Source organism: Benincasa hispida, unplaced genomic scaffold (genome assembly GCF_009727055.1).
Source record: "Benincasa hispida cultivar B227 unplaced genomic scaffold, ASM972705v1 Contig446, whole genome shotgun sequence".
Taxonomy (NCBI): Eukaryota; Viridiplantae; Streptophyta; class Magnoliopsida; order Cucurbitales; family Cucurbitaceae; genus Benincasa; species Benincasa hispida.
Genome location: NW_024064858.1, coordinates 961,240 through 974,629, shown reverse-complemented (window position 1 = coordinate 974,629; position 13,390 = coordinate 961,240). Strand labels below are relative to the sequence as shown.

At 33.7% G+C, this 13,390-nt stretch overlaps 1 long non-coding RNA gene across 1 annotated transcript; it reads left to right on the top strand.

Annotated features, from left to right (window-relative positions):
- Positions 1-500: 500 nt before the first annotated feature.
- LOC120069504 lies at positions 501-12,127 on the top strand. Its single transcript, XR_005479559.1, has 3 exons — positions 501-666; positions 7,165-7,284; positions 12,069-12,127. It is a non-coding gene; the product is annotated as an uncharacterized LOC120069504 (long non-coding RNA).
- The last annotated feature ends 1,263 nt before the right edge of the window (positions 12,128-13,390 follow it).

Sequence of the window (13,390 nt, the reverse complement as noted above, 5' to 3'; positions counted from 1 at the left end):
CATTCTATTTTATTATTTTAAGTTAATTTATGGAAACTAACAAGGAAAATAATTATTTAGTGAAATAAGTTTAAAGGTAAAAGTGTAAATACTAAAATCTAGAAATAGATGGAAATAAAACTTAAAATGGGACCAAATATAAATTAGACCTAAAACCACATTATCATTTACAGGCTAATTGTTATGGATAATTTTGGACATAAGAGAAAGCCTAAGAGAGGAAGTCAAATTAAAGTCAAAGTCATGAAACTAATTTGTCATGAAAGGAGTAAGCCTTCTCTCTTATTAAGATTATGAGATCTCTTGATTTTCCCAATGTGGGATCTTCAACATGTCCCCTCGAGATGGTGTTTCTTTGGGTTCATCATTCTTTGATTGAAACCCAACTTTTGTTTTTTTAGATCAAATGACCGTTTGGTTTCACATGCTTTGATAGAACATAATAAAAGAACAAAGATAATAATGGAAAAAGACAATGAAATAGTAAGAGAACACCCTATATTTTTCATGTATACCAGATTGAAGGTAATACAATATATATTGAAGACTTGAAGATAAAAACTCCTAAGTCCTTATTTCAAAAGAAAGACCAAAGGAGGAAAAGGGCCACCGTTGTGATTGAAGATGACGACTAGCTATCTTGGATAGGAAAGAGAGGCTTGATCGGTAATCACAAATTTAAAGATCTTTCTCTACTATCTTTGAATTTATGAGCGTCTGCCAAACAGTTAGCTTGAAAATTCTGATAGTGATCTTACTCCTGCCAAAGACTTCGCAGTTCAACAAAATAGGCCGACAAACTTCTATTTTCCTGTTTTGTCTCATGCACCTTCTTCCAACTCTAAAAGACACTTAGGCCAACTTACCCATCTTTGAATAGGTATGAGAGGCCACATTCCATGTTGATTAGGGGTTCGTTACCCATATGTCACATGAGTTGGATTGTTTGCTTTTGATTTTGGTTTAATTGACTAGTAATGGTAGAAAAAAACTATAGGACCCGAGGCATCTTCTTACCATCTGAGAGAGTTCCCTAAATCAATGAAAGCCCTTACTCTTTACGTACTTACTTTCCAAAACCAATGAGTCAAGAGAGGCCATGAACCTGGTGGAGTTACCACTATTGCTAGCGGTGATGCCTGGACTTTTATTACACTTGAGGGCCAATCTCTGTTTGGCCCAAGGAAACCTTTTCACGCCTTCATTATCTTTTGGGAGGCCTATGTCCCATAGAAACTATCTACTTGAGATTGTCCCTTAGTTTGTAGGTTCTGACACAAGGTTAGAGTTCTAGATCTTCTAGAGTGGTATTTAACTGATGGCTCGGGCCCCCTCTGGAAGGGGACCTTCTTCACCTTCCACCAAAGTTGTGCAGGAAAGGCCCAAAGCCAATCCCAGGAATAGTGAAGCTTCATAGGGTCTTTCTGTCTAGGTGTAGGTAGTCCACATCTTCACACACATGTCTATTTTAGCGAGCCTCTCTTCGAGACACTGCCCAGATTGTTACACTTTTCGTGCGAGTCGAAACTTACCCGACAAGGAATTTTGCTACCTTAGGACCGTTATAGTTATGGCCGCCGTTCACCGAGGCTTCAGTCGTTTACTCCACTATCATCAAGTCACCAACTTCCTTGAATTTCTAGCACTAGATAGGCATCAGCCCCATACATGGTCTTACGACTTTGCAAAGACCTGTGTTTTTGGTATATAATCACCCAAGCTGGAATTACTGATATTTGACATCCTTAGAAAACCATATTTAATTTCTAAAAATATTCCTATAATACTTGGATAACAATGTTGACGGTATTTATTTTAATTATAAAATGAAAATAAAGAAGAGAATATATATATATATATATATACCTTGCATGTTGATAGAATGGTTAAAAAATTAAAATGGCTATACCTTCAACACAGGAATCCTGAAAACCCATGTTCCAGGAGGACATTCAAAACTCTTGAGATGTCCTCTGTAAGGGCATCTTAGGATACTCGAAAATTTTCAAATGTTTGAAATCTTACATTATCTCAAAACAAAGACATCGAACTAGATGTCCACTCTATTGGAATATTGGATTCCTACGTAAAAAACGACTCTTAATAGGCTATCTTCACAGTTGCCTCATCCCAAAAAAAAATTGAGATGGGTAGGAAATAAGCTCAAAAGAGATGCCATGAAGAATGAGCGAAGCAAAGAATAGAGGGCTATAGCTCAATTGGCCCTCCTCGTCCTTGGAGGTCGAGTTCACGGTCAAGTTGTCTCGTTATTTGGAATTTATGCTTGACAGGCCCCTATTTGGGGTCCTATGTGTCCTCATCCAACCATCGGGAGTCCTATTCTTAAAAGGATAAAATAAATTTAAATCCTTGTACTAAAGAGGTGGAAGAAACCACTTTTGCTCATTGTCGTTACTATATAGTGAACTCCATTGTTTTGGTTTGTTTTGGTTTGTTTTGTTTTCTTTATTTATTATTATTTTTTAATATAAAATCAAATCTAATAAATACTATAAATCTAGAGAATTAGAATATATATTTGAAGCTTATATTGCATTCCTCCCTCCATGGTCTCGTCAACCCTTGATACATATATTCGAAAATTTACTGGTCAATCAATAGATAGATAACGTATAGTAACATTCAATACTAAAATAATTAGTTAAAGTAAATATGAACATAGTTCAACTCACATCAAGTTTATAATATCAATTTTGAAGAATTTTGATCCTTTCATCACCCATTTTATATAAAAGAAAATAAAAAATATTTATATTGTAATATCGAAATTATTGTTTTCAAATATCGAAATGATTGTTTTCATATATAGAAAAATGAGCCAATTTATTTATAAATATAACTAAATGATCATTGTAAACTTTAGATGTCTCTATCAGTATTACTGTCTATCACTAACACTGATAGATGTCTCTATCAGTGTCTATCATTGATAGAGAATGGCATCTTACTATATTTGACATTGATAGATGTTGATCTTTGAATATATAAGTTTTTCTATGTGTCTCTATCAATGTCTATCAGTGATATTTTGTTATATTTGAAAATATTGTCAATAGTTTTGCCATTTAAAACAATTACCCATATCGAAAATCATACCTAAAATAAACTTATATATTGAAATATTTCAATTTAAAACCAAAATCTAACCCAAGCATCACATTTTGCATAAGTCCTAAATGATCATTGTAAACATATTCAAAGTTAGAACAACCTAATGACCGTTCAAATTGTGCATTGTAATTTCTCTAGATTACCTGTCGCATTGTTCCAATCCCTTATTCATTTTTTCCACGACGTTTGACATCATTTATTTATTCTCAAATCTCGAGGTCGATAGTATGAACACTATGTCAGTTGAGCTACGTTTTAGTTAGCTACATTTTGATGTATGCTATTTGAGCATTATTGTTATCTTTCACACACACGTAACTTCTTTAGTTTCTTGTTTTTGGCATTAATATCAACAGTATATCAATTCCTTCCAAAGAAAAAAAGGAAAAAAGGAAAGAAAAAAAAATCTATAGCTGAACATGCATTAAATTATGGCCCAAAGAAAACAGATTTTTCTTTGAATGTAACAGCACATGCTATAAAAAAGTAACCTTGGCCAACAAATTAAAATTAGTCAATGAATGATTGCTTTCTCTCGTCATGTATGTTTCTTTCTTTGTCATTTTCAAATCTCTGTCTCTGTTTGTTTCTTACTATTAGATGGTGTCAGAATGTAAACAAAAGAAAAGATTCAATGAATCTTAGCTCTAATTTAAAGCAAGAGGGTGAATAATTTCTGAGATGTTGATGTATGAGAAAATATATAATAATTTCAACCACTCCTATTAATTTTTGAAAGAGTTTTTTGGCATCACCGAAAGTACTTGTGCCATGAAAGAAGTTACTTTTTCTCATTCAAACTCATTACGTTTGGGAGTAACATAAAAGTGCTTTTAAAAAAAAAACGTGTGCATGTAACGTTTGATCCGACAACACCAAGGAGGAGGGCCGATCTACCAGGGAAATGACCCCTAAGGTTAACCGACCTTGGCTCGCTCAACCGTTGAGTTCAATCTCACGAGTTTGACTTCACCGATGACATATCAGCTTAATCTTTTGAGTCAATCGATGATTTAAGATGGTATTAGATCAGGAGTCGGTCCAAGGAGATCATGTTGTCAAACCTCTACAATGTTATTTCTTCCTCAACCTTTTGGGTCAATTAGTATTTTAAGACCAACAAAATTATTTTTCAGAGTAGGTGATCCAGGTAGGTTATTCTGTATTCAAGCCCTGCATTGTTGTTTGCTCCCTAATTAATATTGATTTCCACTTGTTAAGTCTTCTTCATATTTCAGACCCACAAGAGGTGTTAGTAGATGATATATAATTAAATTTACCTTCACCTACAAGCTTAAGCTTTTGGGTCAATAGATGATTTAAGATGGTATCAGATGTTGGTTCAAGATGTCCTAGGTTCAAATTCCTCCATTATTGTTTCTTCCCCAATTAATATTTATTTCCACTTGTTGGGTCTTCTCCATATTTCAAGTCCACAAGTGAAGAGGAGTGTTAGATGATATATAATTAAATATACATTTACTAACCTTTACCAATTAGCTTAAGCTTTCAAGCCCCTGCATTGTCCACTTGTCGGGTCTTCTTCATAATTCAAGCTCACAAGTGAAGGAGAGTGTTAGATGATATACAATTAAATTTAGCTTTACCCACAAACTTAAACTTTTGGGTCAATCGATGATTTAAGAATTTTGACTATATAAAAAAGACAACCAAACTCCGAGTTTGGATTGAGATCCATACAAATGATATAAAACTATTTTGACAACCCACTACATAACAGTTCAATTTGTCACCAACGTTTCAATTAATGACCTAATAAACTCTTGACACATTTGTTGGGAAAATATTCTCATTCGGAAATAATATTTCTATATAGGGAACATAGTACATACACTCAAGGTAAGTTCAAAATATACACTGTTCTACTTTAATAAACACATCCACTAAATTAATTAGTATATGAGGGTTGGAGTTGTTGGGAACAACCTCCAACTTCTATAGCAAGGGAAACGAAAAAAAAATATCAGAGAAATTAAAAGAAAGCAATAAAATAAGAAATATTAGAATTTACGAAATCTATTATGTGAAAAATTGTTACAATCTCAAAGAACAATTCTCTCTCGATCCCAATTACAAAATACTCTCGTGAAGCTTTTATACTACTCACACCCTTTTTCCACTCTCAAACTAGAGAATATATAAAGGGAGTTTAAATAGAGTTAGCACACTCAAGCTTAAAGTGTTTTTCACTGGAACAACTTGAAACTACATGTGTATGCCTCTTTTATAAGTTTGGAGTCCATCTCCATTCATCAATTTAACTGATGTGGGACAAACTGCACTTTTAGTATTTTGCTGAAGCCCAACAAATTCCACCTTGGCAAGATATTTTAAGAATCCACGGATTCTGCAACATCCATTGTCTTCATCAACAATCATAATTCTCATGTCATAGAATTATAACCTATTTCACCATAAAAAGTAGACCACTTGAAATACAACCTTTTAAGATTTTTCATTTTCATCACATGTCGATAAACTCTGCTGAAATTTATGGTGCAACTTCCATCTACTTGGCACACCGGGAAATCCATCAGCTATCGACATAGCCTCCACCACACACCTTGCATATCCGCCAAGTCAATGTTGTGTGCAAACTTGTGGAATCACTAACATCACATCCTCTATCATGGTAAAGTGGAAATATTATGAGGATGAATTCTGTCTTCTTCATAGGAAGTCACCATCTCCCCTGACGAGAAAGACACCGTTCACATTCGATCCAGAGCCATTTGACGAACCTGCTCTGTTTTTCATGCACCCAGCCTGTCTGCATCCCCAATAGCCTATCTTCTTCTCAAAGACTCCTTCTTTGAACCTTTTGCTGGAATCACTTCGGATTTGCACTAGAATACCATCATCATATAACTTTTACTTGTGTAACTCATTTTTATATCAACACATCCTTGACTTGCACTTGCCACAAGCCAAAGTTGATCCTTCTAATAAATTTCTCCACATCAAACTTTATTAGACTCGTAAGTTTGACACACATCTACTTTAATCCTAGCAAATTAGCAAATAGTGAACAACTCACACTATTAAAAAACATCGCATCTATTTCAAGAATTCTTTTTGGATGTGGAAGCTCAGACAAAGCTGCAATCACGGAGCATACTCAAACATTCAAGAAACTACAAACCTCATGCTCTGATACTACTTGTTGAGAAGAACCTCTCACTTCTATTACAAAAAAAGGAAAAGAAAATATCAGAGAAATTAAGAAAAAGCAATAAAATAAGAAACACAAAAATTTATGTGGAAAAATCCCAACTCAAAAAAAAAATCCATGACTCACCAGAAATAAATCCACTATGTGAAGAATTATTACAATCACACAGAACAATTCTCTCTTCCGATCCCAATTACAAAACATTCTCTCAAAGTTTATACTACTCATACTATTTTCCCACTATAAAACTGATGGAACACAAGACATACGCAACGGAATAAGGATTTAATTACACTCTAAGTGCTTTTAATCAAAAGGAATTTAGCATGCAAAATGAAGAAAAATCAGTAAATTAACTTACCTTTAAAGCTCCCGAAAACCGAGAGAGAGAAAGACATGGAAAAAGAAATGGATCTTTGGGTTGGGTTATGAATTTTTCTCAAAGAAAAGAGTTTTTTTTTTAGCCCAAATTTGAAAAAAAAAAAAAATGGCAAAATGGACAAAGTTTTTCAACCAAATTGAAAAGCCCAATTTATAGAAAAAATTGTGATCGAGCCACTGGGACTAGTTTTATGCTTCCGCTCATGAGATTTAGATTTCTTTTCATGTTTTTCTTAACTTTCAGTTTTGAAGTTTGAAACTTACTATTAAGAATTGTTTTTAGACTTATTTATTATAATTTATGGTTTATGGGTACCTTATTGTTGTTTTTAATATTTGAATTTAATGAAAGCCTTTTGCACTTATCTTATTTATTTAGCATTTATTTCACCATAAAAGAGTGTCGTTTTAAGTTCCATGCATGCATATATTTAGTAATGGCCTAACTTAATTCCTAGGGGGTCGGGTCGTTACAGTTGGTATCAGAGCCTAAGTTTTAGGTTCTGTAGACTGACTTACGATGTAAGTCTTGGTTGTGTGTCCCTTATGGCTATTCACGGATCCTTCGTCCTCGCCAGGTATGTTCTTTCATTAAATGTTTTATGGAAGATGTGTTTAAAAGCCTTCATGTCTAAGCTTTATGTATTGACTGATTATTATTGCTAGTTTAATGACCTGAAAGAAGTTAGTATGAGATGGTTATTTTGTTTTGGTATTATAGAAAGAAAGAAGAATCATAATAAGGCCATTTTATGTTAGTTTAATTCATGGAAGGACTGTTAGAAACGGATATATATTTCTGTTCAAGGATATTGAAACCTGATAGAACTATGAACTGTTATGCACTTATGACATGAAAGAAAAAAAATGGATGTATTTGGTTAAGCTATAAAATAAGGTAGGTGAATTGGAAATTCACTGGGAAATAATATTAAGTTTTTCATTACGTGAATAAAACTAGTGGTGCTACAAGGAACTTTATCACAAGGCACACGTTCATAATTACGAAATTAAAGTTTCTTTATAAGATAATAAAGAGGTGAGGAAGAGACTATAAATTTTATTAAGGATTACTAAATATTAAAGTCAAAATGTTCCAAGAAAAAATTGAAAGGATTAATAGGTCATGATCACTTTCATGGTATCGAAGTTGGTGGAGCGAGTAATGTATGGTGTTTTGGTTCTTTATGTAACGTGCCTAAAAGGAAGAAGAATTATTAGATGGAGCATAAAGCGATAGTATGAGAAACTCTTTTCAAGACCTAAGTAAGATGAATTGGTCAAGGAATGCCAAGATGATTGAATTTATAGTTGCCTTTAGATGGGAGAAAACGAGTTATTGGATTAAAAATTCTTAAGGTGCTTGGGTTTGAACTATGTGTTTATTGCAATGAAAAGGTTTAAGTTTAATTAACCATACCAAGAGGAAGGATAAACGTTTTGAAGTTTAAGAACAATGTGATCTTGTGGGGATACTCTACTATGGTTCCAAGTTTGGAATGGAATTTTAGTTTTATGGAAAAGGGTATAAAAGGTCATATGTCTTGGTTTAGGGATTATGTTTCACTCTGGAAGTGAAAAGTGCACCTTCAAGTTGTTGGGTTAAGCAAGGATAAATATGAAGAAAAATAAAAGTATTTAAGGAAAGGTTTTATTTATTTGGGAAGATTAATAGATATAATGTTTCAAGACTCCCAAATAGTTAAGTATGGTTTTGATTTTAAACATGATATGGGTGGATATAAGGCGTTGGTTTTATATTATATATTAATATCTCTACTATACATATACATACATATATATATATATATAGCTTGCTTAGGTTGTTAGATTGTAGACTGTGAAAAGGGATTCAAATAGTCACATGTTTTGGTACAAATATATTTCACTAGGAAAGTGAAATAGAGCATCTTGGATTTATTGGTCTTGGAAAAGATAAGGGAAGATGAAAGGATTTGAGAAATATTTTGTTGTTTTGAGAAGGTAAGGGGAATTGCTGTTTTGAGATTAAGAACAAAGGTTTGGTTTGGTGTCCAAGATAGGAAATATGTGTTTACGAACCTTTAGAGTTCGTATGAACGATCTCATTACTATTTGGAACTATAGATCTTAGTATTTGTTGGTTGAATAGATATCATGCCTAGCTACTAGTCATAGAACTCAATTTTAGCATGAGAATTTGATTAAGCTAGACTATCACGTGTTGGAAGAGTGCTTAGCAATCTTCTTCAAATATAGAGGAATTGGAGGAAATAATGTTTTAGGAAAGGATATTTAGTAGCAATAGTTGCTAGAAACTATGGAAATGGAAGGGGCAAGGCCTCGTTAAAGAGGGGAAGACTTTGAAAGGTATTAGCAAGGTCTAGAGGTTTTGATGGTGGACACGAATATTTATAACAAGGAATTAATGAAGCCATCAATTTTATTTGAAGGTGAAAGTAATCTAGCTGCAAGTAAGAAACAAGCTATATGAGTATTAAGGTTGAGTAAATTTGATCTCCTAGAATGACCCCTAGCACTAAAGATGAACTTGAGTTGAGAGCAACTCCTATCCTTAAGGCTCCTCATAGAAGGACTCTGGCAGAGTTGGAATAGTCTAAGTCACTTATACAAGAACCATTTAGCAAAGTGTTTCATATGTGCCTTAATATTTTTCCTTTAAGCACACCAGCTTTGTTTATTAGGAAAGAAAGATGATTCGCACTTATCAACTATTACGAATTGAATATGATAGCGTATCTCGGTTGCGGTGGATTGTCAGGGCAATTAGGTGCCAAATCCGAATTCTGAATCCTGGACTTGAGATGCCACAAGAGATATATTTTCTGTTGCATGGACAGTAAGGTGACCCACTCTATGGAGTGTGAACATTCTCAATATAGATGTATGCAATCATGAAGGTCTTTATCTTAGAAACTGAGATTAGGTAATAGTTACAGCTATTATGAGGTTATGGTGATTTATTTTTATGGGGACTTCAAGAGTCTCATTTAAGTGAGATTTTCAGACTCGTGCATAGGAGGGTCTAAATGGTGTTATGTGTTTATTTTAAGATTAAAGAGTAACATGATATTATCTCAGATAAGTTATACAATTCATGGTAGGAGTTGAAGACTTTTTGAAATGTGGAGTTAATGCTAATTAAAAGTTCTTTAGTAGAATTATCGGTCTGAAGAAGCAATTTGGAAACAATGGGATGAGATAAGAACTAAGTATCACGCGCCTTTAAGGACTTGAACTTTCGAAGGTGAAAGTTTCTTAAGGAGGGAAGAATGTAACATCTCGAATTTCAAGAAAATTTAAGTTAATTATCTAAAATTATTGAGTTTAAATTTCTCTTTCATTTGGAAAATTAGGGTTAAATTGAAATAATTGAAAAACTTTTATTGGTTAAATTGAATTTAATTGATTAGATATTCGAACTGATTACCTTGAAAATATTGAATTTTGCTTCCCTTTGATTTTGGATTTTAGGGTCATCTTAAAAAAAATAACAATAATAAAATAGATAATTAATTTCATGTGGTTTTGAATTGATTTAAATATTTGGAAGGATTTAATTTGTATCAAATTGATGGATCCTATGCCCTTTAATTTCGGTTTTTGAAGCCTAAATTAAGATAATTTAAAAAGTTAATTGATGTCTAAATTTAACCGAATCTTTGAAGATTTTGGAGATATTGTGATAAAATATTTTATTTATCTTTTCAAAATTTGGAAAAAATAAAATAATTGAGATTTTTTCGAAATTAAATGAGAGTGAAAAGAGGTCAAAAATTGGGGAGAAAGTAATTCGGTTTATCAGCGATAGCTTCTATAAGATTATCGATTTTCAGAGTTTGAACCGTTGGATCGAGCTCAAATTTGGTCAGTCTGTTTGAGACATGTAGGGTTTTATTTTGAACGGTTGGATAATTGTTTGAAGCTCTAGTTTGTTCGTAATTGCTACTGAATAAAATTTATAAACTAGAAATTCCCCTTCTCTCCCACTCTCGCAAACCCTCCTCATGCATGACCCTCACTACCAGCTACTAGCCTAAACAATTTATGCCATCCAACAGCAACACATGTTTTCTATCTATAGCAGCCACAAGTCAACGCGTCGTCGACCGCCATTACCCCGATCTTTGTCGGAATTTTGAGGAAAACCTTGGGTAAGACTTATTTTTCTTTATAATTTATGAGGTGAAGTTCACCCTTTTGATTTTGGGTTAAATTAGTAACCTCTCTTTGGTTTGAAACTTAGATTCAAGGTTTGGAAGTTTTGAGGCATTGACCATCAAGCTAGATACCATTTTGTTTCGCAGAAAATTGGTGAAGATTGATAAGTTTTGTAAGTTGTTGGATGGTTATTCTTTTGGATTGAGAATAATAGTGGGAAAATTAAGTTATTGATTTTGGATTTAATTCATGATCAGATTGGCTAATTAAATCGAGTATTGGAATTTTTCTTGGACCAAGCCACACCTTTAGGTTGATTCAACCGTGCTAAAGAAGATCTAAGGAGATTTTGTTTTACGTTTTTTACCAAGTTGAGGTAAGTGATCTTACTACTGGAACTGCCCTAGTGCCTGACAATGATAATTATGATTTATTGGGAATTATTAAGCATGATATTTATGTCTGCCTTTATTGCCGAGGTTTGAAATGACTAGAGTCAAGAATTGACAAATATGATTTACTGAGGATATATTGATAGTTTGATGTTTATGTATGCCTTGCTGATATGATAGTTTAAAAGACTAGTTCACATAGAGATGTTTGAATACTAGTATGATTTGAGTATATTATTTTTATTGAAGATCTTGCTGAATCTGAGGAGGATGAGATGCATACATATGTTGTAAAGCTATGATGAAGAAATTTATATGTATATTGTAGAATCATGATGATGAGATGTATACGTATGTTATAGAACCATGTCGAGATTGTGATGTCAAGATTGTGATAGTCATTTTATTGATTAGTTAGAATGCCCACCAGTTTGTGTTTTCTTCGGGACTCACCAGTTTGTATTTCCTTCGAGATTCACCAGATATTGTGTTTCCTTCAGGATTCACCAGTTTGTGTTTCCTTCAGGATTCACCAGTTTGTGTTTCCTTTGGGATTCACCAGGTTGTGTTTCCTTCAGGATTTACCAGATTGTGTTTCCTTTGGGATTCACCAGAGGTAGTGGGCATATTTAACTAAAGTAGAATAGAACTCAGTTTTTTATGTATGTATGTGTCCTATGAGGACTAGGATAGTTTATATGTTCCACAAGAGGTAGGCATCTAGAGGACATAGATGCCTAACCTGACCCCAGTAATGGGGTTACTTACTGAGAATTTTATACTCATTCTTTCTCATGTTGTTGTTTCAGGTAAGGGTAGAGATTCACCGGCGATGGACAAGCGGAATTCGTGATCGAGCCACTGGGACTAGTTTTATGCTTCCGCTCATGAGATTTAGATTTCTTTTCATGTTTTTCTTAATTTTCAATTTTGATGTTTGAAACTTACTATTAAGAATTTTTTTCAGATTTATTTATTATCATTTATGATTTAGGGCACCCTATTGTTGCTTTTAATATTTAAATTTAATGAAAACTTTTTGCACATACCTTATTTATTTAGCATTTATTTCACCATAAAAGAGTGTCGTTTTAAGTTCCATGCATGCATGTATTTAGTAACGGCCTAACTTAAGTCCTAGGGGGTCGAATCGTTAGCGTAAAGGGCTTTAGGCTATGGCATCAAGTTGAAAAGAGGTGTGTGAATAGTAGAGATGTGGTTTTTAGAGAAAATGAGATGTTCATAATGTCAAAACAACCATCTTCTATAGTGACAAAGACTAGTAGCACTAGATTTAAGGTGGAGCTTCAAAATGATCATAGAGTTTCTACTTCCTCTCAAAATCTAGAGTTTGAAGGTGATGAGGCTGCTGAAACCAGTGAGCATATGTCAGTGAGACACATGGAGACTTACACAATTATTCATTGGCAAGAGACAAACGTAAAAGAAAAATTGTGCCACCAACTAGATACCAAGAGTTTGATTTTGCTAGTGTAGCATTGAGTGTTGCCATTTTTTTGAGTAATAATGAACCTATCAGCTTTGAAGAAGCAACAAATAACCCAGATGCTAAACAATGGATTGAGGGAATGAATGATGAAATGAAGTCCCTCAACCAAAATGACACTTGGAGACTAGTACCTTTGTCTAAAGGGTACAAACATATCTCATGCAAATGGATTTACAAATTTAAAGAAGAGATTCCAGGTGTGCAAAAGTCTAGGTTCAAGGCTAGGCTTGTTGCCAAGAGATTCCCTCAAAAGGAAGGTATTGACTACAATGAGGTATTTTCTCCAATTGTAGAGCATTCTTCCATCAGACTACTCAAGGATTTGGAGCTAAACCAGTTGGACATAAAGACAACCTTTCTACATGGCTGTTGAATGAGAAAATTTACATTCGGCAACCTCAAGGCTATGTGAAAAGTGGAGAAGAATACCTAATGTGCTTGTTGAACAAGACCATATATCACCTCAAACATTCACTAAGATGTTGGTATAAGAGGTTTGATGAAGTGATCTCCAAGATGGGGTTCAAAAGGAGCTCATATGATTAGTGTGTCTACACAAACTCTAGTAGCTTCAAGGAACTGGTCTATGTACTTCCTTATGTAGATGATATGTTACTGGCC